Genomic DNA, 24,837 nt, shown 5'->3' on the forward strand with positions numbered 1-24,837 from the left:
CCTCTATAGTAACTCTTCTTCTATGGTAACTCTTCCTCTATGGTAACTCTTCTTCTATAATAACTCTTCCTCTATAGTATCTCTTCTTCTATAGTAATTCTTCTTCTATAGTAACTCTTCCTCTATAGTAACTCTTCTTCTATAGTATCTCTTCTTCTATTGTAACTCTTCCTCTATAGTAACTCTTCTTCTATAGTATCTCTTCTTCTATTGTAACTCTTCCTCTATAGTATCTCTTCTTCTATAGTAATTCTTCTTCTATAGTAACTCTTCTTCTATTGTTACTCTTCCTCTATAGTAACTCTTCTTCTATAGTAACTCTTCTTCTATTGTTACTCTTCCTCTATAGTAACTCTTCTTCTATAGTAACTCTTCCTCTATAGTAACTCTTCTTCTATAGTATCTCTACTTCTATTGTTACTCTTCCTCTATAGTAACTCTTCCTCTATAGTAACTCTTCTTCTATAGTAACTCTTCCTCTATAGTAACTCTTCCTCTATAGTAACTCTTCTTCTATAGTAACTCTTCTTCTATAGTAACTCTTCTTCTATAGTAACTCTTCTTCTATAGAAACTCTTCTTCTATAGTAACTCTTCCTCTATAGTAACTCTTCTTCTATAGTAACTCTTCTTCTATAGTAACTCTTCTTCTATAGAAACTCTTCCTCTATAGTAACTCTTCTTTTAGATTAACTCTTCCTCTATAGTAACTCTTCTTTTATAGTATATAGATGTATAGTATGTATATATATATATATATATATATACTGTATATATAGAACTGAGCGGCTCGCTCTAGGAAGAGTCCTGGTGGTTCCAATCTTCTTCTATTTACAGATAATGGAGGCCACTGTGCTCATTGGAACATTCAATGCTGCAGAAATGTTTCTGTACCCTTCCCCCGATCTGTGCCTCCATACAATTCTGTCTTGTAGGTCTACAGACAATTCCTTGGACTTCATGGCTTGGTTTGTGCTCTGACATGCACTGTTGCCTGTGGGACCTTATATACAGTGGTGATCGAAAGTTTGGGCACCCCAGGTAAAAATTTGTATTAATGTGCATAAAGAAGCCAAGGAAAGATGAAAAAATCTCCAAAATCAGCACCATGGGATCTTCTAAGCAGTTGTCTAGAAAACTGAAAGTGAAAATAGTTGACGCTCACAAAATTGGAGAAGGCTATAAGAAGATAGCAAAGCGTTTTCAGATGTCAATATCCTCTGATCCTCTGTCTACAGTTATTGATATAGGCATCTGGTTTTGCTTGTTTCTTTGAAAATTATATTCTTGCATAAATATATGTATTCATTATGTATGTAATTCTTCAGTCAAGTCATGTACATAAATGCTAATAAATAAGACCCCCTATAGAGGGAATAACCATGAAGATATTGGTTGTCCAGGAGAAATTCCCAGTGCTGCCAGTCCCAGGCATAGGATGTGGATGCAAAGGAATTGTGCAACAAAATTGGACAGCGCACAGGAATGACAATGTGATATCAAAGGAGGATCAGCAGGCAGCGGTCCATAGGTACTAACCATTTATTGGACTTATATTAACCAGTTCTGGACCGGAAGGATTTTCCCCCCTTAACCACTTAAGCCCCGGAAGATTTTACCCCCTTCCTGACCAGGGGGTATTTTGCGATTCGGCACTGCGTGACTTTAACGAACAATTGCGCGGTTGTGCGACGCTGTACCTAAACGAATTTGACGTCCTTTTTTTCCCACAAACAGAGCTTTCTTTTGGTGGTATTTGATCACCTGTGCGATTTTTTGATCACGCGCTATAAACAAAAAAAGAGCGTCAATTTTGCAAAAATAGCAATATTTTTCAAATTTTTTATATGAAATTCCCCCCAAAAAAAAAGTAAAAATCAAAATTTTTTAAAATTTTCGGCCAATTTGTTTTATGCTACATATGTTTGGTAAAAAAAATTGCAAAAAGCGTATTTTGATTGGTTTGCGCAAAAGTTATCGCATTTACTAACAAAGGGAAAGATTTTTGTCATTTTTGTTGTTTTTTTTTTTAACGCGTAATGGCGGCGATCTGCGATTTTTTTTGCGGTACTGCGACATTGGGGCGGACAGATCGGACCCTTGACTGACATTTGTGACACTTTTGGGGTTACCAGTGACATTTCTACAGTAATCAGTGCTATACATATGCACTGTTACTGTAAAAATACACTGGTTGTGAAGGGGTTAACTTTATTTGGGAGGGAGGGGCTGTGTGTATCCCTAGGGGCGTGGTTTCTACTGTGATTGGCTGTGGCTTGAGCTGTAAGGACACTGATCAACGGATCTACATACTAGATCCGAGTGATCAGTGTCTTTACAGCGAGGAGAATGACAGGTGGCTTGTTTACACAAGCTGCCTGACTTTCTCCCTCTCCCCCGCCGATCGCCGAGTGACCGGCGGACACCGGGTCCGCTGGTCACACGCGCGGGGGGGTCCGTGACCACGCGGGAGCGGGCGCGCGCCTCCGGGGGCGCGCGCTCGCTCCCTAGACCCTCACAAGCTAGTGACGTAGCCCTACGTCACTTTGCCTGTGAGGGGCTGACTGCCGACGTAGATCGGCGTTAGGCAGTCGGCAAGTGGTTAATGACCAGGCCATTTTTTGCGATTCGGCACTGCGTTACTTTAACGGAAAATTGTGCGGTCATGTGACGCTATTCCCAAATAAAATCGATGTCCTTTTTTTCCCCACAAATAGAGCTTTCTTTTGGTGGCATTTGATCGCCTGTGCGTTTTTTTTTTTTTTTTTTTTGCGCTATAAACAAAAAAAAATAGCGACAATTCTGAGAAACAAAAAACAATAATTTTCACATTCTGCTATATAACATTACCCAAAAAAATTTAAAAATCAAAATGTTTTCATCCTTTTTAGGCCAATTTTTATTCTGCTACATATTTTTGGTAAAAAAATAAATAAATCCAATAAGCGTATTTTGATTGTGTTGCGCAAAAGTTTTCGCGTCTACAAACTAGAGGAAAGATTTATGTCATTTTAATTTATTTATTTTTTTTACTAGTAATGGTGGCAATCTGCGATTTGTAGCGGGACGGCGACATTGCGGCGGACAGATCGAACTATTAACTGACATTTTTGACACTTTTGGGGGGACCAGTGACATTACTACAGTTATCAGTGCTAAAAATATGCACTGTCACTGTCAGTGGCGGCCGGTCTATAGGGGGTGCAGGGGCGCCGCCCCCCCCCCCCCCCCATCTGTGGCCAAAGAAAAAAAATATAAAAAAAAAAAAATTCAATTTTCAGCCCACTAGGGGCGCCGGACCTATTGGTTGCTATTGGGGGGTGGGGTTTTTCACCCCACGTGGGGTGGGGAAAGGCGCCGATTGGCGACCTTCTGGGGGTCATCGGGGCGCAGAGCAATGCGCCCCAACACTCCCCAATTTCGTGATGTCCTGGCTGTGATTGGTCCAGACTCCAGCCTGGACCAATCACACAGGAGGACATCCCGGGTGACGTGGCGCGTGGGGGCGGTGCGTGCGTCCGTCACTCACCGCCCCGGCGTCACATCCTCACCTTCCCACCCGCCGGCGCCATCAGACCAGAGAGAGCCGGCGCGTGGAAGAAGACAGAAGAGGAGAGGGACCTGTTTGTCTCGTGTGTGAGACTGTGAGTAGTGAGTGACCCAGGCCGACTCAGCGGTGACGGCAGCAGTCAGTGTGAGTGAGGTAAGTGAACTAGTGATGCCCCAGGGGGGGGCCTGGCCCACACACTGCTTTGAAGGGGGCACGCACGCTGGTCTCTGCTCTGCATTGAAAGGGGCATGTACGCTGGTCACTACATTGAAAAGGGGCATGTAGGCTGGTCACTACATTGAAAGGGGGCATGTAGGCTGGTCACTACATTGAAAGGGGGCATGTAGGCTGGTCACTACATTGAAAGGGGGCATGTATGTTGGTCACTACATTGAAGGGGGCATGTACGCTGGTCACTACATTGAAAGGGGCATGTACGCTGGTCACTACATTGAAAGGGGGCATGTATGTTGGTCACTACATTGAAGGGGGCATGTATGCTGGTCACTACATTGAAAGGGGGCATGTATGCTGGTCACTACATTGAAAGGGGGCATGTATGCTGGTCACTACATTGAAAGGGGGCATGTACGCTGGTCACTACATTGAAATGGGGCATGTTTGCTGGTCACTACATTGAAAGGGGGCATGTATGTTGGTCACTACATTGAAGGGGGCATGTATGCTGGTCACTACATTGAAATGGGGCATGTTTGCTGGTCACTACATTGAAAGGGGGCATGTATGCTGGTCACTACATTGAAAGGGGGCATGTACGCTGGTCACTACATTGAAAGGGGGCATGTACACTGGTCACTACATTGAAAGGGGGCATGTACGCTGGTCACTGCATTGAAAGGGGGCCTGTATTGTGGGGTTTGTGCTAGGGGGCCTGTACTGTGGGGTTTGTGCTAGGGGGTCTGTACTGTGGGGTCTGTGCTAGGGGGTCTGTACTGTGGGATTAGTGCTAGGGGGTCTGTACTGTGGGGTTTGTGCTAGGGGGCCTGTACTGTGGGGTTTGTGCTAGGGGGCTTGTACTGTGGGGTTTGTGCTAGGGGGTCTGTACTGTGGGATTAGTGCTAGGGGGTCTGTACTGTGGGGTTTGTGCTAGGGGGCCTGTACTGTGGGGTTTGTGCTAGAGGGCCTGTACTGTGGGGTTTGTGCTAGGGGGCCTGTACTGTGGGATTAGTGCTAGGGGGTCTGTACTGTGGGGTTTGTGCTAGGGGGCCTGTACTGTGGGGTTTGTGCTAGGGGGCCTGTACTGTGGGGTTTGTGCTAGGGGGCCTGTACTGTGGGGTTTGTGCTTGAGGTGTTTGTGCAGGGTTTGTGCTTGAGGGGTTTGTGCTGGGGGGGTCTGTACTGTGGGGTTTGTGCCACTCTCAGTCAGTGTATCCCATAATAGGGCCCCTGCTCCCTATTATGGGATATACTAGTACTGATGGACCCCTTAATATGTGATATATTGGGAAAATTTGTTCACGCAAGCAAAATACAGGGGACAAAATGGGTGGAGTCTATAAGGGGTGGGGCTTCTGATAAATGGGAGGGGTCAAAATGGAAGGGCGGGGTCTTGCGCCCCAACATCTTAAAACTTCACCAGCCGCCACTGGTCACTGTACTAATGACACTGGCAGGGAAGGGGTTAACCTAGGAGTGATCAAAGCGTTAAATGTGAGCCTGGGGGGGGGTACTAACTGTGGGGGGGGGGGCTTGTGAAATGATCATTGAGACATGTGTTCCTATATAGAAGGATCACAGGTACTCTGTGATAATTTTAGACAGAAGAACAGTCAGCTGTTTTTACATCAGCTGACCATTCTTCTCTCTCAGCGGGGGGTGATCGCGAGTGCCCGCCAGCCCCGTGCATCATGCCGTTGCACGGGGCCGGTGGGAACCCAGCGATCGCTCTCCACTGAGAGAGAAGGATGGTCAGCTAATGTAAACACATCTGACCATTCTTCTGTCCCCGCTGCCTATTGGGGGCGGGAGCGTGCCGCTGGTGGCGCGCGCTCACCCCCCAGCACCACGTGCGCGACCAACGCAAAGCTACGTCGTTTCGCACAGCCGAGCCAGCCTACCACAGTAAAACTGTGGCGGGCGGTCGGCAAGTGGGACAAAACAGGGATTGCAGGAACATTGCCACATATGGTTCAGATCGCGGTGAGGGCATTGAGGAATCATGGATGCCAAATGTCAAATTCCAGGGCAGTCCTGGGTCTGTGCACCATAGGGAGCTGGTCACGGCAACGGGCTTGCTTGCGTTCCACGCTGGTTCCTGGACTTGGCTCCTTCCTATTGAGTGGCATCACTTCCGGACACCACGCTTCCGGCAAGGATCACCTTCCTGCTCCATGGTGGGTCCCGTCCCCTGGCCATCCACACCACCTTCGATAGGTACAGCGTTAGGTTACCCCCGAATTTGACATTTGGCATCTGTCGTCCCTCAATGCCCTCACCGCCATCCGCACCATATGTGGTAATGTTTGTCAGGGACTCAATACCCTGCGCAGGCGCACTGGCGTCGCTAACCGGCGAACGCCTATGTGCATGCGCTGAGGCCACCTTGGTAGAGTTCGAGGCTACCTTGGTAGAGTTCGGGGCTGCCTTGATAGAGTTCGAGGCTGCCTTGGTAGAGTTCGAGGCTACCTTGGCGGAGTTTGAGGCTACCTTGGTGGAAGTTCGAGGCTACCTCGGCAGAGTTCGAAGCTACCTCAGTGTAGTTCGAGGCTACCAAATTGGTGCCAAAACAGCCTATTTAAACACAGCTGTCACTCTAGGTGATTGCTGTGTTGTCTTTAGCTCTCCTGTATCCTGTGACTGTTATATCCGCTGTTCCTGTTTACCTGACCCGGCTTGTCTTTGGATTCTGATTACCTGCTGCCCGCCCTGACCTCGGCTTGTCCTGACTATCCTCCTGTCTCGTCCTGATCTGTTTACCCGCTACCGGCTATTGGTCCTGGACCTGTTCCTGGCTCTCCCAGGGAATCCGGGGGGCCGCGACCAGGTGTTAGCAAGCAGCCAAGTCCATCCCCACCATCTGGGGCCCTGGTGAAAACCGGCTAACACTTAGACTCCGCGCCTCTGGTGAACCTGTGCAACGCCAGTTACCCGGTAAGCCACTCCTCTTACATCAGGCTCTGCCACGTTACCCCGTGACAATGTTCCTGCATACCCTGTTTTTAATATATGTCCAATAAATGGTTAGTACCTATGGGCCGCTGCCTGCTGATCCTCCTTTGGCACCACATTGTCATTCCTGTGCGCTGTCCAATTCTGTTGCTCTATTTCTTCAGTCAGGCTACTCCTCTTTGCCTCCAAGAATTTAAGGTCCCGAAGAAGCAAATATTGTGAAACGCGTCGACCTCTGACCTCTTGGATTGTGTTGGGTAAAAACAGTAATTGAGTAGCATATGTGACCTACAAGAGTCTGCTAATCATGGGACCAATCTGCACTGTAAGAAAAAAAAAAAAGTGTAAAACGAGTAAATCTCCCTTCCTATCGATTTACTAATATTAGCAGCATAAGAATGATTTAGAGAGTGAATTTACGCTTTAAATGACAGTTTTTGCACGCAAAGTTCAGCTTTAGGATCCCCCAGTAATGATAAATAGAACCCAACGTATCTGCATTCCTCACTCCTCAGCACGCGCACAGTGAATCTCACATTTCAACATGTAATTGTTATGACCGGAGCATGAAAGCGATTGTTTCTAATTCCCGGAACGGCTATGAATTGGAAGAAGCAGGAAATTGTCATTTCTGAGTTCCTCCAATTTTCTGCGGATCCGGAAAGTCTGCAGATGGGTCAGTTCTTTCTCGGAGTCCCTTTCACATGCAAAACACGGTGATTTCATTCAATTAGCTGGCGATCCTGGAAATGTTACACTGAGTAGAAATGCTGCATCTGAGACGTGGTCAGAGAATAACGGCGTATCATGGCGAGATACATGCTGAGATATGGAATGAGGAGCGGTAAATACATAAGAAGAAAGAACTGTGCCGCCAGCACACGAGGCAGACAGAAAAATGTAATAGGCATTGGGACCAGCGTGCCCCCTTTCAATGCAGAGAGACCAGCGTGCCCCCTTTCAATGCAAATGATAATATTTGGATTATGAGTTGGGTTTACTTTTTAGGTCAAAATAAAGTTGATGTAGATCAGTGGTCTGCAAACTAGAGCCCAGGTGCCGGATGCGGCCCTTTGCTTGCTTTTATCTGGCCCTTGAGGCATTATTCCCCCCACTATCAGCAACAATGGTGCATAGCTCCTGTACTGACACCGACCATGGGGCGCTAGTCCACTCACTGTCTCAAACAATGGAGCACTATTTCTCCCACTGACACCAAAAATGGAGAACTATTCCTCCCACTGATACCAATGATCAGTGGCGGCTGGTGCTCAAAATTTTTTGGGGGGGGGGTGCAAACAGAAAAATGTAATAGGCATTGCTTTGCAGCAAAAAACCCTGTAAAAAATTGCGTGACTTTGAGGTCGCAAAAGTGTGAAAGGGGCCTTCAGTAATTAAGGTATAGTGTGCCCCCTTTCAATGCAGAGAGATCAGCTTGCCCCCTTTCAATGCAGAGAGACCAGTGTGCCCCCTTTCATTGCAGAGAGACCAGCGTGCCCCCCTTTCAATGCAGAGAGACGAGCGTGCCCCCTTTCAATGCACAGTGACCGCCCTTTCAATGCACAGTGACCAGTGTGCCCCCTTTCAATGCACAGTTACCAGCGTGCCCCCTTCAAAACAGTGACCAGCGTACATGCCCCCTTTCAATGTAGTGACCAGCATACATGCCCCTTTCAATGCAGTGACCAGCGTACATGCCCCTTTTCAATGCAATGACTAGCATACATGTCCCCTTTCAATGCAGTGACCAGCGTACATGCCCCCTTCAATGCAGAGACCAGCATACATGCCCCCTTTCAATGCAGTAACCAGCATACATGCCCCCTTTCAATGCAGTAACCAGCGTACATGCCCCCTTTCAATGTAGTGACCAGCATACATGCCCCTTTCAATGCAGTGACCAGCGTACATGCCCCCTTCAATGCAGTGATCAGCGTACATGCCCCCTTCAATGCAGTGATCACCATACATGCCCCCTTTCAACAATGCAGTGACTAGCGTACATGCCCCCTTCAATGCAGTGACCAGCGTACATGCCTCCTTCAATGCAATGACTAGCATACATGTCCCCTTTCAATGCAGTGACCAGCATACATGCCCCCTTTCAATGCAGTGACTAGCGTACATGCCCCCTTCAATGCAGTGACCAGCATACATGCCCCCTTTCAATGCAGTGACTAGCGTACATGCCCCCTTCAATGCAGTGACCAGCGTACATGCCCCCTTCAATGCAGTGACCAGCGTACATGCCCCCTTCAATGCAATGACTAGCATACATGCCCCCTTTCAATGCAGTGACCAGCATACATGCCCCCTTCAATGCAGTGACCAGCATACATGCCCCTTTCAATGTAGTGACCAGCGTACATGCCCCCTTTCAATGCAGTGACCAGCATACACGCCCCTTTCAATGTAGTGACCAGCATACATGCCCCTTTCAATGTAGTGACCAGCATACATGCCCCTTTCAATGTAGTGACTAGCATACATGCACCTTTCAATGTAGTGACCAACATACATGCCCCTTTCAATGTAGTGACCAGCGTACATGCCCCTTTCAATGTAGTGACCAGCGTACATGCCCTCTTTCAATGTAGTGACCTGCGTACATGTCCCTTTCAATGTAGTGACCAGCATAAATGCCCCCTTTCAATGTAGCGACCAGCGTGCATGTGTGCCCCCTTCAATGCAGTGTGCCCCCCCCCCCCCCCAGACAAGTGCACTTACCTGGAGTCCTGGAGCAGTCACGGCGTCGGCTTCTCTTCCCCCGGCGGCGTGTCTCCACGAGTCCTTCCGCTCCCGCCTCCTCCTCGGCCAATGGCATGGGGTTTGCCTTGTGGCCAATCAGGAAGCGCGTATCGGACACGCTCCCTGATTGGGCAGGAGGAGGATCCGTGTGACAATAGCGAATTTTCATTCGCTATTGTCACACAATGGGTGGGCTTGGGACGCACTGCTCTGCGCCCCGGGTCCAACCTTTGCATCGCCCTATTAGAGCCTCTGGCTCCAATCAGGTGATGGCAAAAAAAAAAAAAGCCCCACTGAACTCCATGCGTCCGGTGCCCCTGCATGTAGATTAGGGGGCCGGACGCATGGATAGGAAGGGCGTGGCCCCTGCGCCCCCAACGAACCGGCCGCCACTGCCAATGATGGGGCACTATTCCTCCCACTGACACCAATGATGGGACACTATTCCTCTCACTGACACCAATGATGGGGCACTATTCCTCCCACTGACACTAATGATGGGACCTTATTCCTCCTACTGATACTAATTATGGGACACTATTCCTCCCACTGACACCAATGATGGGACACTATTCCTCCCACTGACACTAATGATGGGACACTATTCCTTCCACTGACACCAATGATGTGGCACTTTTCATCCCACTGACACCAATGATGGGACACTATTCCTCCCACTGACACCAATGATGGGGCACTATTCCTCCCACTGACACCAATGATGAGGCACTATTCCTCCCACTGATACCAATGATGAGGCACTATTCCTCCCACTGACACCAATGATGGGACACTATTCATCCCACTGACACCAATGATGGGACACTATTCCTCCCACTGACACTAATGATGGGACACTATTCCTCCCACTGACACCAATGATGTGGCACTTTTCATCCCACTGACACCAATGATGGGACACTATTCCTCCCACTGACACCAATGATGGGGCACTATTCCTCCCACTGACACCAATGATGAGGCACTATTCCTCCCACTGATACCAATGATGGGGTACTATTCCTCCCACTGACACCAATGATGGGGCACTATTCCTCCCACTGACACCAATGATGGGGTATTATTCCTCCCAGTCACACCAATGATGGGGGACTATTCCTCCCACTGACACCAATGATGGGGCACTATTCCTCCCACTGACACCAATAATGGGGCACTATTCCTCCCACTGATACCAATGATGGGGTACTATTCCTCCCACTGACACCAATGATGGGGTATTATTCCTCCCACTGACACCAATGATGGGGTACTATTCCTCCCATTAACACCAATGATGGGGCACTATTCCTCCCACTGACACCAATGATGGGGTATTATTCCTCCCACTGACACCAATGATGGGACACTATTCCTCCCACTGACACCAATGGTTAGTGATGGACGAACATCGGCAGGGGAGGTTCGCGAACGTTAGCCGCAAACTTTCTCAAATGTTCGCGAACCGCAAGTTTGCAGTGGGCCCCATTGACTTTAATGGGAGGCGAACTTTAAAAACCTTTAGGTCATATTTGCAGCCACAAAAGACGTACTAGCTGTGCACAAATAGTCCCACCACATGGACAATGTCATAACAGAAGTATTGCTATTGGAAAAGTTGCCCTAAAAATGTTTTTTTTTTTTTTTTTTTACAGCAAAAATCAGCCAGAACTGACAGCAGCCAGTAAATATACGTCAAACACATATAGGGTTCATTCACACGTCTGTAAAATGGGTCTGCATCCCTTCCACAATTTGGCGGAACGTTTACAGACCCATTGATTTTCAATTCCAGTCTGAAAAATTAGGCATTCACAGGATAAAGTAGTCTCGGCCATTCCAGGTCCCAAAAATTAGCCCACATGGGTTTACCTGACAGCTAAGAACGTTGTATTTTGTGGCTGAAGGTACATTAGGCATTCACAGGATACAGAAGTAAGTGTCGGCCAGTACAGGCCCCAAAAATTAGCCCACATGGGTTTATCTGACAGCTAAGAATGTTGTATTCTGTGGCTGAAGGTACATTAGGCATTGACAGAAAAATAATTGTCGGCCATGAAAGGTCCCAAAAATGAGGCATTCAAAAGACATGAAATGCCTTTTATGCCGCTGTATTTACCGAAGACAAGGACCATGAATTGTTGTGGGTGGATGGCGGTCTGGCGGATATTTGTGGCCTGTCATGAGGAATTGTAATCAAACATGGTCTACTGGTCACATGTGTTGAATTCCTCAGAGATCCATGCCTCATTCATTTTCTATAAATGTGAGGTAGTCTACACTGTCATGAGCTAGGCGAGTGCGCTTATCGGTCATGATCCCCCCTGCTGCGCTGAACGTCCTTTTTGGACAGGACACTGGACAGGGGGCAAGCCAACAGTTCCATTGCAAATTATGCAAGCTCTGGCCAGAGGTCAAGCCTGCCCACCCAGTAGTCCAGGGGTTCATCACTCCTCAGAGCGTCCACATCGGCCGTCAACCCGATGTCGGACACCTGTCGGTCTAGGTGTTCCCTCATGCTGGATCCGGAGTACAGCTGTCGATGGGTCAGCTGAAAGAAGGATCTCATATCTGAAGTGACCAACACATCTTCAAACCGCCCTCTTCCTGCAGGCGCTGTTGGATTGCTACCCGCAACTGTTTCTCTGTGAGTGGAAATTCCTCTGCCAGTGCACGTAAAAGCAGAATGCAGCATTTCTCGAAGCAAGGTCTGGAAGTGCTGCATTCTGACCGCCCTCTGTGATGCTGGTAACATTTCCGCCATTTTTTGTTTGTACCGGGGGTCTAAGTACGTTGCCACCCAGTACTGGTCCTTGCCCTTTATGCTTTTTATACGGGGGTTCCCCTTAAAACACTGGAGCATGAAGGCCCCCATTCACACTAAACTGGACGCGGTGTAGTGGCCTGGCTCCAGCTCATCATCCAGGATAATGTCGTCCTCGTTCTCCTCCCCCTATCCACGGACAACACCAGAGATCCCAGAAAGGTTTAAAGCATGCTCTTCTTGCTCCTCCTCATCTGCCCCGGCACCATCCTCCTCTGACACCCAAGCTCCCCAGAACCTGTCCTGCCGCAGAGTTCATACAGCTAGTCGTTAACTGCACGTTTCTGCTGGAGCAGCCTATCAAGCATATACAAGGTTGAGTTCCATCGCGTCGGGCAGTCACATATAAGATGCCAGACGGGCAGGTTGTGTCGCCGCTGAATGTCAGCAAGGCAAGCCATGGCTGTGTAAGATCTTCTGAAATGGCCCGAGATTTTCCTGGCCTGCCGCAAGACGTCCTGGACCCCAGGGTATTTGGCAACGAATCGCTGCACGACCAAGCTCAGGACATGTGCCATGCGTGGCACGTGTGTCATTTTGCCCTGTTTCAGCACGCTCATCAGATTGGCACCGTTGTCGCACCCCACTTTAGGTTCACCCAGTGGGCAGTAAAAGTTATATACCTTCCCTGCCCGTGTTTGCTAGACCATGTGTCTGTGGTCAGATGTATCTTGGCACCAACACTGTGTGCCAGAGATACATTCACTTCCCGCTGAACATGGCCATACAGCTCTGGAATGCCCTTCTGCGAGAAATATTTCCTGCCTGGGAGCTTCCATTGTGGTGTTCCAATGGCCACAAATTTCCGAAAGGCCTCCGAGTCCACCAGTTGATATGGCAGTAGTTGGCGGGCTATCAGTTCCGACAAGCCTGCAGTCAACTGTTGGGCAAGAGGGTTATCTGGCGTCATCATTTTTTACGCTCCAACATTTGGGCCACGGAAGCATGCCTTTTTCCAGAACAACGTGAGGACGGCATGATAGAAGGTGGAGTGGAGGACAATTGTGAGGAGAAGGAGAAGAGGCTGGACGGCGAGAGCCTGGAGTGTGGCTTTGTGGGTTCTGACGGCGTTGCTCCCACTGGGCTCGGTGATGGGATTCCAGGTGCCTTCTTAAGGCGGTTGTCCCTAGGTGAGTGTTGGGCTTACCGCGACTTATGCGTTGACTGCAAAGGCTGCAGATGGCAACACTATTGTCAGCGGCGGACACATTAAAAAAAGCCCATACTGCTGAGCCATTGTGACGGCATCCTGGGAGCGCCAGATGTGACTGTACACGGTTGATGGCTCGCTCCTGATACATTAGCAGTCTGCTTTGTCCCTCCTGTGCAATGTAACTTCCACCTGCTTCTCCTCCCTATCTGCTGGTCCGTCTCTCCTTCTGAACTCCTCTTCCTCTCTTGTGGGCACCTGGGTGACGTCCATAGACATGTCATCATCGACGTCACCTTCCCCACCACTAACATTAGAGATCTCGGAGTAGGCAGCAACAGCGGGGACCAACCTCCTTGGGCTGATCTGGGTACTGTCGTCAGACTGCTGAGTGGCGGCTGTTGCTACCTCCTCTTCCTGATCCGATGCCAAGAATGGCTGTGCATCGCAAATGTCTTGTGATGGATCGGAAAAAAATTCCAGTGACTCAAGTGGAGGGTATATGGTGGTGGTGGTGGTGGTGGTGTCTTTGGGGGTGCACACAGCAGAGAGTGAAGAGGGTGCAGATAGGGTGGATGAGGAGGGTGCAGAAGAGGAAGGCTGAGTGAGCCACTCAACCAAGTCTGGTGTGTCCTTTGGCGTAATCGAACGCACCTTCTGAACCTTCATACTTTGGCTCCGGCCTACTGCTCCTGTTCTACCCCTACCACCCCTGCGTAAGGGCCTGCCTCTTCCTCTGCCTGTCATTTTTTAAATTACCCTGTGACAAAAGTCTCTAGAGAAGCACAGTATACTGTATGTGGAACAAGGTATATAACACGCCGCTTCAATCTGTGGTATTGGGGGGCCACTGGTCTATCACGCCAGTTGTACAAAAAATTGGCCAGTAAGTTTGGCACTGTGTGTAGCAGAGTTAACACAACAAAAGAGGCAATATTGTTGCAGGACACAAATACACTTATAAAAGTATACTCACATAACACCCCACTTCAATCTGTCGTTTAGGGGGGCCACTGGTCTATCACACCAGTTATAATACTTTTTTAAAAGTGCTTTTGTCACTCTTTGTAGTTGTAGTATTGCTGCAGAAACGCTCAACACACCAGTCACAATGCTGCACAGTGTACAATACAAGTCCACTATAATATGCTTTCTATATTAGAAAGTATATTATAAGTGTATTACACCCCTATATAGTGCACTGCACACCAAAGAATAGTATACCTATACCAAATACCTTAAAAGGACTTTTGTGACCTTAACAGAGCGATTTGTGTCACTGACAATCTGTCCCTGCTGCACACAGCAAACCTCTCCCTACACTGACAAAAAGCAGAATGTGAAATAGCCGCCGGGTCAGGTCTATTTATAAGGTAGGGGGTGTGTCCATGTGCTGAAATGTTTCAATTGGCTGTCCTGTATCACCTGATGGATGTGTCAACTAATATGGCCGCCGCGAACAACCATATGTTCGCAAAATCGGCAGGCTGCGAATGAGCAAAGTTCGCCACGGACCGACCGCCGGGTGAACCGCAATGCCATCCCTACCAATGATGGGGCACTATTCCTTCCACTGACACCAATGATGGGGAATTGTTTACTACCAGGGCTGGTACAAGGGGTGGGCGTAAGGAGGCGAATGCCCTGGGCCTTACCATTTACAAGAGGGGGGGGGGGGGCGAAGGTGAAGTGCCTGCAGAGTACACTGTGTGTGTGTATATGACTGTACACTACACACCATCCGCTATATAGCTGCAAGCCTGCAACGATGTGCCAAGTGCGCTCCTGCACTCGGCACAAGCCTAGAACAGTAAAGACACTCCCCCTGACAGACGCTGGCGCCGGTGGGATGGGAGAGGACTGAGAGGAGCAGAGTGTGCTGCCAGGGCTGCCAGAGGAGCGTGAGGAGGAACCAAGTTAGTATCGCACAGGTAAGCAATACCTCTTAGGATTGGGGGGGGGGCTTGGGGAGAGAGAGGCTGAGGCTGTGGGGAGGTTCAATGCTAATGATATTTGTAATATGCAGCATGATGGGGTAATGTATTTCCACTGGTCATTGATGCATTAGTGACTGACCAGTGGCAGTAAATTAACCCCTATGTGCTGCATTAGTGTTAACACTAACATTGGTGCCACTAATGCAACACATAGGGGTTAATTTACTGCCCCTGGTCGGTCACTAATGCATGAATGACCAGTGGAAATACATTACCCCATCATACAAATATCATTGGCAACTAACCACTTGCTGACCCGTTGCAGTATATGTACTGTGATGGGGTGGCAGCTATAGGCGTACGTCTCTGCCTGTTTCAGGGTTTCTGGCACATGCCCCCACCCACCTACTCCCCTGTGATTTGACACAGCAGGAGACTGTCAGCAGATCTCAGCCAACGATTCACGACTGAGACCTGCTGATCGGCTGTGTCCAATCACAGCCCAGAGCTCTGTGTTGACAATCAGTACGGGGCTCTTTACAGAGGGAATGATCGCTTTTTTTTTTCTTCTTTTCCCTGCAAAGCAGAGAAAATAAACAAATTGATCCGTAGTAAAAAGCAGCACACATTACACATTGTTAGGCACACAATTAACCCCTTGATTGCCCCTAGATGTTAACCCCTTCTTAGCCGGTGTCATTAGTACAGTGACAGTGTCTAGTATTATCACTGATCCCTGTATAAGTGTCACTGGTGATGTGGCAGTTAGTCAGTTCCCACAAAGTGTCAGTTAGTGTCACGATGTCAGTCCCACTATTAGGGTCCTTTCACACGAACGATCCGATAAGATCCGGCTGTAAGTTTTTCAGGCGGACCGGATCGGATGCGCCATGCAGCCCTATGGGGCAGCAGATGTCAGCGGAGACATCTCCACTGAAACCCATTGCTATCCGATTCCGATCCTATCCGTGAAATCCGGATGGATGGAAATTTGATTTTCCATCTGTCCAGCGGATCGGAAGAGAACTGACAGGCGGTCCATTCTCATCCAATTCCCCCATAGAGGAGAGCAGGGATCTGACAGCTCCATCTCCGCACACAGAGCGGAGACGGAGCTGTCATCTGCCTGCTCAGCGGGGATCGCGGATCGATCCCCCCTGAGCAGAACGGACTCCGTCAGCAGATGCGGACCGTATGAAAGGACCCTAAGTTGCTGATCACCATAATTTCTAGTATATATAAAAAAATAAAAAATTCCATTATATATCTCATTTGTAGGCATTTTAGCTTTCACACAAACACATTAATATACACTTATTTTTTTTTTTTTACTAAAGACAGCAGATTTCATTTTGGTCAAAATTTTGGAAGAATTTTTTTTTTTTTTTTTTTGATGTTTTATAGCAGAAAGTAAAAAATATTTTGTTTTTCAAAATTGTTTTTTTTTTTTTTTTCATTCTCATAATAAAAGCTAACACAATCCAGTGGTGTATAAATACCCCCAAAAGAAAGCTTTTTTTTTTTTGTGTAAAAAAATTACATACATTTTGTTTGGGTACAGTGTTGCATGACGGGGGTAAAATCTTCTAGAGCTTAAGTGACATTATGACTGTAGAGGGTTACCTACACATGTGCCAGAATATTCTGCACAATACAACTTGGTAAAGCAGGATTTCTCTGGCACATGTGTATATATATATATATATATATATATATATATATATATATATATATATATATATGTGTATATGTATATATATCAGGCACAGTTCTTTAAGATCATAGTTTAAGCATATCGTAGGAATATTATTTCTAAAGACACTAAAGAGTACATGAAGGTTTCTCACCCCATCATGCCCACTTTCTATGCCCTCCCCAAAACACATAAGTCCTTACAGAGTCCTCCAGGGAGGCCCATCATTTTTGGGGTGGGCTCCCTGACCAACAAAGCAAGATTATTTGAGGCTGCACCATATCTCAGAGATACTATACACTTATTGACAATACTGGACCATTTACATGTACCTAAGAAAACCATTATTGCTTCAATTGATGTGGAAGCACTTTACTCAAGTATTCCGCATAACAAAGGTCTTTCTCTGATTGCTTCATTTCTCTGTGAGAGGAGCATCAAAACAGCAGAATACAATGATTTTTGTTTTTGAAATAATAACTTTCATTCTCACACACAATGTTTTCAGTTTTGATGGGTCCCACTACCTCCAGGTGCAGGGAGCGGTAATGGGGGCTCCATGTGCCCCATCATACACTAACCTCTACCTAGGAGAGTGGGGGGTGTGGGAGTGAGATTTAATTGCCTCTGAGTCGATGTCGGTCTACCTGTGCCACGTTATAATGTAGCACATGTATATTGACGATATTCTAATTTTTTTGGACAGGATCAAGTCAATCACTGTTAAACTTTATTGAATGTCTCAATTAATCAAATACATTTAACCTTACATTCCCAGTATCATGGAGCACCTAATTTCTGCTATTTCTGGATTTTACTATTGTCAAAAACTCAGATGGCTTGATTCACACAGATTTGTATAGAAAAAGTACATCAGGCATAGCATTAAAGGGAAGAAATTAGCCCCTGAGACTTTACATGAGGTGAGCACATGTGGCCAGTGATAAAAAATTTATATAAATATATATAGAAAAAGTATTTTCAACCTTTATTACAGTTTGTTGAAGCAAGTAATAAATAACATCATGCACCATAAACCACATGAAAATGTCAGACCGATTAGTGGTATTGCAATACACGATACTGATAATAATGAGTTACATAAATGTATACATAATAGTACAATGCATCGTGGTCTCAAAAACATAATAGTATAATGCATCTTGGTCTCCATGCGTTTCGCAAGCTAATGCTCGCTTCTTCAAGAGTGGATACATAAGAAGTACTGTATGTTTGGGAAAAAAGGAGAGGTCGGAAACGGCGCTACCTGGTATTATAGATGTGCCAAGATGCTACAAAGTGATCTTATTATAAAACATATAAATGGTGAGGCAATATATAATAATAAGGTGCAGAGTGCAAAAACGCAGAAACAAAATCGCAGAGACAAAAAATGGGCTAAATGTGATACGCCCCAGAAATGCTTGAAGTGCTGTGAGAAAATAAAGCTAATATCACTAAGTGCAAAAAGTATAATTTTTTTTGGGAAGTGTAACAGAATGTTTCAGAACAAGGATGTGCACCAGAATCTTGAGTGATAAAAAATGAAAAAAAAAAAAAAAAGTGCCAAGAAATGGTATAGTGAAGAAGAAGGGGGAGAGAGGGGCCCCCTACACAAAAAATAATTGTGCTGGACTAATGTCCATGATAAAGTGCAATGTGGAGGTGAGTATCAAGGAACATAGGTGCCTGTTCCTAAAGTGTCCACTAGATGTAGCACTCACCCTTAATTTCCACCCTAAATGTCAGTAAATGATACGAGAGTGGATGTAATTCCACACAGGGGTGGATGGGGTCCAAACTGTGATTACTGAGTCGGGGTTCCTGGAATCCTGGCGGATCGACAAGTCCCATCTAGGTGCTCAAACACAGAGAGAAGATCCCCATAGTGTAGTAAGTACAATCAAACAAGTAGGCAAGTAGTAAAAACTCACGGTTCAGTCTGATTGATTCAGCAGTATGTTGCAGAGCCTTCCGCACTCCAAGGGACTGGCAGAATGCAGACCGGAAGTGACACATAGAGTACCGCCCTACGTACATTTAGTCATTGGACTTCTACTGGTGTCTTTATGGTGTCAGGCGTGTGTGGCGGCAACCAGGATAGGAGTACAAAGACAAGCGTGTCTTGCCTACAGTCAAGCATGGTGGTGGGAGTGTCATGGACTGGGGCTGCATGAGTAAAGTTCATTGAGGGAACCATGAATGCCAACATGTACTGTGACATACTGAAGCAGAGCATGACCCCCTCCCTTCAGAGACTGGGCCGCAGGGCAGTATTCCAACATGATAACGACCCCAAACACCTCCAAGACGACCACTGCCTTGCTAATGAAGCTGAGGGTAAAGGTGATGGACTGGCCAAGCATGTCTCCAGACCTAAACCCTATTGAGCATCTGTGGGGCATCCTCAAACAGAAGGTGGAGGAGCTCAAGGTCTCTAACATCCACCAGCTCTGTGATGTCATCATGGAGGAGGGGAAGAGGACTCCAGTGGCAACCTGTGAAACTCTGGTGAACTCCATGCCCAAGAGGGTTAAGGCAGTGCTGGAAAATAATGGTGGTCACACAAAATATTGACACTTTGAGCCCAATTTGGACATTGTCACTTAGGGGTGTACTCACTTTCGTTGCCAGCGGTTTAGACATTAATGGCTGTGTGTTGAGTTATTTTGAGGGGACAGCAAATTTACACTGTTAGAGCCGGTTCACATAGGCGCACCTCGGAGCGGCATGCATGGACTTCATATCATTGAAGTCAATGCAGGTCGCTCCAGGTCGCCCCAAAGTAGCTCAGGACCCTTTTTCTAAGTCGGTGCGACTTGTGTCACTCCTATTAGAACGGGTCCTGTGCTAATCTATGGCAGGCGACCAGCGGCGACTTGTCAGGCGACCAGGTCGCCTGACAAGTCACCCCAGTGTGAACCGGCTCTCATACAAGCTGTACACTCACTACTTTACATTGTAGCAAAGTGTCATTTCTTCAGTGTTGTCACATGAAAAGATAGAATAAAATATTCACAAAAAATGTGAGGGGTGTACTTACTTTTGTATGCATTCAAAGAGTCTGTTTATCTCTCTTCAGCTTTAAGACACGAGGCTTAGGCAGTTGACTCCATTGAGTTTTCCAGTCATGTCTTGCTGTAAAAGGCTTCAGGTTTTTCCTGTTCTCCAGCTGGACTTGAAGATAGGAATATTGGCAGGGAAGCTTCACCCAGGGGGGAGAAATCGCTTCATTTAATTAAAACATTTTAATAAGTTTCACTTTTCTTGTTGTTGTTTTTTTGCTGTTTTTATTTATTTTGCCGTGTAATAGGACCAATGTGGGAATCATTCGAATTGCACAGTTATGTCTCCATATCGTTCATTCTAGCCTGGGGTGACCGATAGTGATGAGCGAATTGGAGGGGATTAGAGATTAACAGTTTCTTATTCTGAATATTTGAATGTTAACCTTCAAAGGATCAGGCGGTCCTAAAAACCCAACTGTATGATCCTTCATAGACAGCGCAAATCTCCGTACATTCCAATCAACAAAAAACATTTCAATTCCTCGGCTTTCCTGATTGGCAAATTGACTTGGTCATCAGTAACTATAAATAGCGGAGATTTCCAAGAATACCATAGACAACGAGGAAAACCAACGAATGGAAACTTCAACAAATCAAGACCAACCTTTCATGAGAAGCCCAGATCACCAGGTTGAAGCTGTCCTGTCTTGGACATTTTCGCTGGAAAAGACCGTTATACTTGGAATAGTTGAAGGGAACAGAAGAAGAAGAAGACGGCCAGCAATCAGGAAGATGGATGCAATCACAAAAATTAGGAACATGCCTTTTGCTAAGGTTTAACCCCTTCAATACCAGGCACTTTCACCCCCTTCCTGCCCAGGATAATTTTAAGCTTTCAGCGCTCTCACACATTGAATGACAATTGCGCGGTCATTCATGCAACACTGTACCCAAATTACATATTTATCATTTTTTTTTTAGACAGAGAAAGCTTTCTTTTGGTGGTATTTATTCACCACTGGCTGACTGACATTTTTTGAGAAACAAAAACAACTTTTTTCTTGGTTTCTGTTATACAATTTTGGAAATAATTAATTTTTCTTCTTCACTGATGTGCGCTGATGAGGCTCTATCAAAGGGTACCGATGAGGCGGCACTGTTGAGCACTGATACGCGGCACTGTGGATGGGCACTGATGAGGCTGCACTGATGCGTCTGCACTGATTAGCACTGAAGGGCACTGATGAGGCTGCACTGATGGGCACTGGTGAGGCAGCACTGATTGGCACTGATGAGACAGCACTGATGGACACTGATGAGGCTGCACTAATGGGTACTGATAGGCTGCACTGATGGGCACTGATGAGGCTGTATCGACAGGCAATGATAGCCAGGACTGTTGAGGCTGCCTTGTGGGCCACTGATGAGGCTGCACTGATGGGCACTGATAAGGCTGCACTGATGATCATTGATGAGGCTGTACTGATGGGCACTGATGAGAATGTACTAATGGGCACTGGTGAGGCTGCAATGATAGACACTGGTGAGGCTGCACTGATGAGAGCTGATGAGGCTGCACTGATGGGCACTGATGAGGTGGCGCTGATGAGGCGGCACTAATAATCCAGTCAGAACATTAAAGCCTGCGCACTGATGGGCACTGATGAGATTGCACTGATGGACACTGATGAGGTTGCACTAAAGGGTACTGATAGGCTGCACTGATGGGCACTGATGAAGCTGTATCGAAGGGCACTGATAGCCAGGACTGTTGAGGCTGCATTGTGGGCCACTGATGAGGCTGCACTGATGAGCACTGATGAGGCTGCACTGATGGGCACTGATAAGGCTGCACTGATGAGCACTGATGGGGCTGCACTGATGGGCACTGATGAGGCTGCACCGATGGGCACTGGTGAGGCTGCACCGATGAGAACTGATGAGGCTGCACTGATGGGCACTGATGAGGCGGCACTGATGAGGCAGCACTAATGAGCACTGATAAGATGCACTGATGGACACTGATAACCTGCACTGATGGACACTGATATGCTGCACTGATGGGGCTGTACTGATGACCAGTGCCCTAATTATCAGTGTAAATATCCCCTGTAACTGGAAAGTCGGTTATGACTGACAGTGCTGAAGAAAGGAAATGCCAAAAACCGGCATTTGTTTACATGTGATTGGCTGTGATTGTACACAGCTGATCACATGATAAAGAGCCTAAGTCATCGGCTCTTTACCCTGATCGGGAATGCGTTGTGTCCAAGGGACACGGCGTGCCCCTGGGGGGCGCACGAGTGGCGTGATGCAAAGGATGTCATATGAAGTCCAGTCAGAACGGTAAAGCCTATGCCCAGCCGTCATTCTGCTATATGCTGGGCAGGAAGGTGTACTGTAAAAAGAGAAATTGAAGTATACTATGTAATAAAGCTCTGTCAATTGTCAGCCCCTCCACAATGGTGCAGCGGCAGTGCGTGTGGGCCCTAACATTCAGCCGCTACACATACGTGTCCATAGGGCTCTGGGGTTGTGTGCTGAGAGTGCATGGTCCCAGCACACTTACCAAGCTTTCACCAATAGCTGCTGACCACTGTTCGTGATTCAGTAGGACAGGCTCCTGATCATGTGACTGTTGTGACAGCCAATTACAGCCATCATATGACTGAGGAGCCACCACTGTCTCCTAGTGTTAAAACCCCCTGGGAGGGAGGGCAGCAGAGAGGTGCTAGACATATCTCTGTTCATTTTCTAAACGTAGCAAGCTATGTCAATAAAGTGGACCAGCAGCTAAGGGGATTATAGATCAACTTTCTCTAATAGGGTCGCCATGCAGCTTTCCCTTTACACAAATTGCTGCGCTGTCCCTCTTTGTATCATGCTATTCCCGATTGGTCTACAGCAGGGTGCTGTGACATCAGAGAGGTTGTGGCTGTGTAGCACCCTCCTCGATAGGTTGCTAGGATGTTATGTTGTCATTGGAGAAGCTGTTGATTTCTTTGGGCTGTTCTGGATCTCACAGGCTGCAGATATGACTGCTCCCTCTTGCCATCTAGAGGCTTCTAGAACATAGAGGGCTGGGAGAGTAAAATGAGCAGCTTGAATATTTATTGTGCTGCAGCCAATCCCTGGGGAGGTGTGCACAGTGGGTGGCTAAGGAGAATATAAATAGTCTGGGATCTGGAGCAGCCATGCTCTTGTCCTACTGGAGAAGTTCCACAGCCTCAGGGACTGTTGCCCCTTGAGGCAGTCTTGGTGGAGTATTCTGATGTTTATCAAGGTCCCTATATAGCAGAGCTGGGGAAGCCTATTCATAATTTCTTTTGGAGCTAATACCACCCCATCGTCTCTTCTGTTACAGGTTATACAAGTAATAAAATGTTTCATGGGGCCAGAGTGAAATGGAGTGAAGTGAAGTGGACTGTTGCCTATGTGATTGGTGGCCTCTGCACTGTTTGGGGACGAACCAGTTAAAAACTAGCAGCCCTTATGGGGGTAGTGCTACCCAGTGCAATAAAAAGGGTAATCTAGAGCCCTGGGTGAGCATGCCACATCCCCCCCCCCCCCCCAAAAAAAGTTATGAGCATTAGGTGTCAGCAAACCCCCCCCCCCCTCCAAAAACAAATTGAGCCGTTATCTGCATGCTTAGCCCAAATCTTCTCATTCCACATATGCCTCCAGTACAATACCCCCCCCCCCCCCCCCAAAAAAAAAAATAAAATAAAAAATAAATAAATTCCCTCTTCATTGCACAAATCCTTTATCCCCTCAAATTTCCCCTCCAAGCACAAATCCCCCCCCCCCCCCCTGTAAATCCCCCTCCCAGCACAAATTCCCCTATTATACCATCCTATTATCCCTCCTAGCACAAATTCCCCACCCCACAATTCTACCTTTTCTAGCACAAACCACCCAGATCCCCTATCCTACCACAAAATTCTCCTCCCCCATTTCCCCTCTCAACACAAATTCCCCCAAATCACTACTTACTACGCACACCTCCCCAAATTTCTCATCCTAGAACAATTCTTATCTCATGCCGTCCCCCCAAATTCCCCCTCCTTAAACAAATCTCCTCCCCCTAATCTTCTTGTTGTTCCCCGAACCTCACATGATACTACAGTCCACAGGGCAGCCGTCCCCTCCTGCCCACCCCTTGTCCCAGCCATGGTGCTACGGTTGAAACTGTGGTTAATGTTCCTTACCGAGCTCTAGCTTGTCAGTCAACAAGTAGGACATGCCTAGGAAAGAGTTCATCTATGGCCTGCCACCTAACATGTCCAGTGGCCTCCATCCCTGTAATTGTACATCAAATAAAATAAAAACAAGAGTGTGGGACTTTGAATGAGGTTGACTGGACAAGGAAATTTATTGCAAAAAATACAACAACATATGAGGGTATAATTGCATAGACACACACACAGAGATATGGTAGATAGCATGGTACAATATTAGTACAGACAAATGCAGATACAATACAATACAATGTTTCTCGGATCACATGCGAATCTCTCTGAAATAAATAAGTACAATAAAACCTCATAATCTATGTGTGTTCATAATATAAGATGTAAAATATAATGATACGCTAAAATATCTGAGTAATCGTAGGCTCGACGCGTTTCATGGACCTCCGTCCACTCATCAGGAGCTTGGATATATGTCTAAGGGTGAGAATATGGATTGTATGAATATATTGTTTTACGTAGTGAATTAATTGGAGAGTATATAAAAAAGGAAGACACTACCTTAAGCAGTATCAAAATATATCCAGTCTGGGAATGAGGGACCACAGG

Source organism: Pelophylax lessonae (assembly GCF_965119305.1).
Source record: "Pelophylax lessonae genome assembly, chromosome: 5".
Classification (NCBI taxonomy): Eukaryota; Metazoa; Chordata; class Amphibia; order Anura; family Ranidae; genus Pelophylax; species Pelophylax lessonae.